Raw genomic sequence first — 6,000 nt, forward strand, 5'->3', positions numbered from 1 at the left:
GAGATACTAGCATCCAGCAGAACAACAGTTTATATATTTAGGAGTCACAGCACAGACCAAGTTCTCCAGGGCCTCCTGGCACAAAGGTTAACTCTGCGTATATCAGGCTGTACTTCTCGTATCAAGTTCTTCCTGAACTTCCAGTATTGTATTGTTTCATTTGAGAGTACAAAGCATTACCAAATTAATTTTAAGAAGTGTATATTAAGGCAACATTCCTCCATGTGCACAGTAGCATTCCTTCTAGCCATATGTCTCTTTAAAAAACATAAAATATCTTAAGGAGAAATAAATTCTGTCTGCAGTAATACAACTAATTTCATTCTCTAAAACCAGTCCTTTGATGTCTGAAAGTGCAAAGTTTCTAATCACACACAAATCTCTCTAAATAGAAATAAATATATATAATGTTGGGATTTTTTTTCCCACATCAAGCTTTTAGGCCAAGAAGTGATGTGTTAAGGTGCATCAGGGATGGTCTAAAGTTCAGCCCTAATGATCTGGTGGGTTGCTTATGGAGGAAATGCTAAAACATCCTTAAGGAAAGCAGTGGTGGCTATTTGCAGTGAATTCCAGATTTATATATATATATATATATATATATATATATATATATATATATATATATATATATATATATATATATGATAACTCCTCTGTTGTTATTGTTAAACACAATAGTGCAGGTCAGAAAGGACATGGTTAAAAATTCCTGTGATCCACAGCATTGTTCAGTGGCCAGTTTGGGGGTTTCTCTCTCAGAGCAAGCTACAGCACATAGACTTCAAAAAGGAAAAATATATATAGAGGTATTAAATGTGCTTTCAGAAAATATTTACAAAATGTTTCAAAGTCCTAGTTACTTGCATTTGTCCATGGGAAGCAGATATATCAGTGTTACACCCTTCAGCATTTTAGCAGGGGTAAGAAAGTGAAACAGATTTAAAAGAAAATAGCAATTTCATACTGTCATATACAATAATGTCTTGAGCTCAAGGGGCTCCATTAGACTGAGCAGAGAAAAAAAACAGTCTTCAGAAAGTATTATTTGCTTTAAATATAAATATTTTCCTTAAGAAACATCTTAAAGTGACTGCAACTGCCCAGCCTTGCTCTGATTTCTGTACAGCAGCCTATTGGATTAACTGTACAGGAGATTTAAAAGGGTTATTCTAGGTTCCACACCACTGGTGGAAAAATAAAATTACACCAGACCCAAACTGAATTAAGTAGTAAAGAACCCAGCCTAACATGTTATAATCACCTTCTTGCTACTGATGTAATGTTTTTCAAGCAAAGCTACTATGATCTTTAGCCCCTGATATAAATGGATTTGCTAGTGACTGTAGCAAAATCAAAATTGAGGCTCATTTTTGCTTCAAGATTTTTGCAGAGTGATTTGGCACACTTAATGCTTAGTGATAAAGCAAAAGTAACATTGAACCTGTAATAGATATACAGGGAAGGGATGAGAGATACGCAGGGAAGGGATGAGGGTAGAATAAAATAAAACCTTGTCCATTTTAGAAGAAAATTCTTCTTCTCACTCTACCTTTTCAGTTTTTTTCTGTTTTGTTTTCCTCCTTCCTCCTTTCTTTCTTTCTTTTACTTGCTTTTCTTTGCCTAGCCTTGCCCATTCTAGAAGACAGTTATATATTTGCTGAGTTCCTCTTTATGAAGAACATAGCTCATGCTATGCTTACGTATCTTTCTTGACTACAGATATTTAGGTGAAGTCAGACTTTAATTAGAATCTTCAAAGACTTCTGCAGCTGATAACAAGATGCTCACAGAGGCTGGGAAAGCCACACTCACTTCAACTTCTTTGTTGTTAAGAGAGGCTCTCACTCACAAAGGGCACTTCAGGACAAGATCTTCTCCTTACTGTTCAGAATCAACCCCTGGAAATTATTCTCTTCCTTAATTTAGAAGCACCAGTAGGAAATCCTTCCCCTATCACACACCTCAAGTCTCATCCCATGCCAGACCCCACACCCTGTGTGTGGAAAGTCCCACACCCTGGAGCGAGATATTTCAGTCACTGTTTCTGCTGTTGATGGTGTGCTGTCTCTGGCCCCCATGGGGCTGGAGTGGGCAAAGGAGCCTAGTGCAGGGCAGTGGGGCAGATGATGGGCTTCAAGCTCACTACTACCACGCTCCTGGGAGCTGAGGGACACCCACTCCCTCAGAGTAATGTCAGCTGCAGCAAGTATCTTTTTTCTGGCCTTCCTGGGGAGAGAAAGCTGGGTTTCTCAGGATGATCAATCCACCAACTCAGGATGATCAATTTATTATACTACATTTTCTTATAGGATGGGCACGGCATACACATATGTGCCATGAGGAAGAGGAGAAGACACAGATGCATGTTCCAGAGTCTCATGTCATGCTGTGATGGATCCTCCATTGCTTGACATTTTCACAGCTGTGCCCCAATTTACCCTGTTTTGGCACTCATCTTGTTCCTGCACTGAAGTACCCAATGATGTCATGTTCCTGAGCAAATGCCTGTGCTATTCCTTACACAGGACAGAAGGAAATTCGCCTACTGCAGAGGGAGATCCTGATCCTATCTGATACAATTTGAATATCCAAGTCAGGCAAACAAGTTCCCTTGTGGGAATACTACTCTTCTCTGGCATGCCCAGCCGGGGAGTTTGACTGCATTGTTGAAACTGCCACATCTCAGAGTGGGGCATAAACCTGCCACATGAGAAGGTTCAGTGTCCACTGACTACTGAGTCTTTACAGAGCTGGGGAAGGAGTCAGATAATGATCTCAGTTTGATTTTCTCTTTGACGGAGCTTTTCAAAGCCATGAGCAAGCCTAATAGCTGCTTATGAAAATTAATCATAATGTGCATCACCTCTTTTCATCCAGCTATCAAAAGTGGGAGTGAACGGAGAAACTCCCATTGTGCAGAGAAGGAAGCAGATGCTGAGTGACTCAATGAAGCAGAAAGAGGAAGCAGTCTCCTGACTCCTCCTATCCACTCACCCCCTACTACCTGTCTTGCTGCTCTTGGCTGTCATTTGTGAGAGGTGTTAGTAAACACAGCTATTCTTAGCTGTCCCTGGGCAGACCCATGGACACCACCCTGGGCTGAATACCTGTCAAGTACCTTAGATATGTTCAGGGGACTAGGCAAGTGCTGATCCAAATAGTTTCCGTTCCTGTGGAGAGGGTAGATGGGAGGTGCAAGTGCCTTTCCCATATTCAGCAGCAGTAGCAGCCCCGGCACAACACTTGCCATGTCAAATTCTCCCAAAAAGGACTTCTTGAGGACCTCTCCACTCACAATGTGTTCCTGTGGTGTACTACTTAGCAGGTGAAGAGTTTTGTTACAGAGGGAGGTCAGCAAAAGCTCCACATTCGAAGGCAGGACTCCTCCACACTGTTGTCAGTTACTAGGTAAAACTTAAATTGCAAATAAAGTAAAAAACCTCAAATTTAGGTACCAAGTGGAGATGAGATCCTAGAAGTTCAGACTATGCCTGAGAGATCTTGCTGGAAAATGTCTGGTAGATGGGCTAGCAGCTAAATCCAGAATGCCAACGTGGAAGCCAGAATAGATTGCAGAGGGTCTTAAGGGTTACTCAGATTATGTGCTCATTTATGTCAGCAGTGTTGGCAATTTGCCTTCTACATAGTGGCAGTGAGTATCAGCTTAAATCTACTTTGCAGCTCTCTAAAAAATGAATGCATTTTCTTGCAGAGCGTTAAAGAAAAAAAAAAAAGCAAACGAAATACAAATTGACCTGTCCTTTAGACAGGAAGAAACCAGCCAGTTATTTCATTACTAAGTTCAATATAAATAATTCCTTTACCAATACGTAATAGAACTCTGACTCTAGCTATCAGATAAGCAAAACCTTAGTCATATGGATGAGAACTGGAAGAAGTAATTAGCTACAGAGAGGCAATTTTAACAGTTTTGTGTTTGATTCCCATGTAGAATTTCATATGCCAGCCACATTTTCTAAACAAAAAAATTTTTGGCAGTCCTTTGGAAAGTAGTATGTATACAGATAGACTCATTGGCTTGCTTTCACCCTAGCTTGTTTTGATACAAAGAGATAAATGCATTAGTTGTTTTATGAGTGTCTTAAATTTAGACTTTTAACTGGTACAAGTCAGTGGGCTTTCAGTGATTCAGGTCTGAATTAAATTCACCAAAGTCAAGGCAATGCACTGCAGTGAAACTAAACTGATTTACACTTGCTGAAAATCTGGTGCATTTTTTAAGCCTCTTTTGTAGTGATATAAATACAGCACAAAGTCAGTGTGAAATCATGGATGCATAAGAATTTTAATACTTGGCTGTAACACATATGTATGTGGCTATGTAACTAAAAATGTATGAATGTTTGTTTTACTCCCCAGTGTTTGTCACAGGTTTAACAGAAGGGAGCACAACTGAGTGAACCAAAGTCCAATTGTTCCTTACAAGTTACGCTTCTGGTGCCGCTTTATCTGTAGATAAAGGCAGGTCCTCACATTCATGTCCCCTCTGTATTGTGGAAATTGTAGCTCAGGCAGGCATAGAAATTCACATAGATATGAGCATCAGCTCCAGCTGTGGTCCATCAGCCTGGGCTTCCCTCTCCTCTGACTGTTGTGGCAGTCCTAGTCAGGAGCTCCCGGCATATCAAATACCCCATGCTCAAGCCTTCTGGTGGAGGAAGAAGAAACATAACGAGTAAAGACTTAAAAATGAGGGACAGTAGGACAAGAATTAGTCCAGGCAAGAGATGCAAAGTAAAGCATGTAGACCAAGGAGGCATGGGCAGAGATAAAGATGACAAACTGTGTCAGGGCAGAGACTAAAGAAATAAGAATAATTTTTAAGCAATTCTGGGAGAACACTTCTGCCCAAATCTTGGAACCACAGCTTCAAAACTGTCTCTGAGTCATAGCTCCCGATGGTCTCTGTCTGTTAATCTACATCTGCAGCCGGCAGAGTCATTCCTTCTTAGCATTGGCAGTTTCTGAGCAGTTTTCTGTTTGCTCTTTTCTTCTTATTGTGGGTAAATGATGAAATCTGCTTTGCAGAGACTCTGTCATGGGACAGTTTCCTTGTAAGAGTATGGTAGCACTAGTAGTTCTGCCAACAGGATGATTTAGCCCTGGTTTTCAGGACAGACAAAGAATTAGTTGGCATTTATGCTTCTATTCCTATCTAAGAGTCACCGTGGCTGTAATGTTTTATGCGTTGTTAATCACATTCACCAGCACAATATTTATTTTCTTCTGTTTGCTCTGCCTTCAGACAAAAGGTGGCTTGCTGTGGGATTCAAGGAGAGAATGATGTAAATGTCTGTGTGGTTTCATGTAAATAATATTTTCTACTGCTGCTGGCATTGTGAGATGGTAGCATTCCCATGAATGCAGCTCCCAGAGGAAGTAACATTATGGAAGAAACTTCTACAGTATTTGCTATGTTTGCAATATTTGCTATATTTCCTATATTTTTCAACCGTTCTCTGTTCTCAACAGCACAGAGCTGTGAAGTCCAGATTTCCAGCAGAGGAAGATGAGCTAAGGAATGCAAATCTGCTATATACAGTTTATTCCTTTATGTGAATTTCACTCCTGAGCAGCTTTAAAGTATTTTCTCTTGCAAGATGGAATTTCCAGTTGACAAACAGCTTGACTTGGAGGCCATTTGAGTGCTAGTAAAACACTATATATCATCTGTTTCTGGGAAAAAAATCACCATAGTGAAAACTTACCTTTAAAATAAACATGCTGAATATCTCTGATGGGCACATGCTTGGTGATGAATGTTTATCATAGTTCCCTTTTAAGTAGTGACTTCTATTTTTACACTGAACTTTCTCTACATTAGTGACACAATGTTATCTCAAGACCTTTCAGCCAGATAAGACCACACCAGTTTCCTCAAAAAGGTCTTCTGTCTAAGGATTTTGTACATAATTGGAGTAGGAAGGCACTGTGGGAAGCAGAACACTGACTATATTTAAATTAAGAATTCTTAAA

This window comes from Motacilla alba, chromosome 3, assembly GCF_015832195.1.
Source record: "Motacilla alba alba isolate MOTALB_02 chromosome 3, Motacilla_alba_V1.0_pri, whole genome shotgun sequence".
Taxonomy (NCBI): domain Eukaryota; kingdom Metazoa; phylum Chordata; class Aves; order Passeriformes; family Motacillidae; genus Motacilla; species Motacilla alba.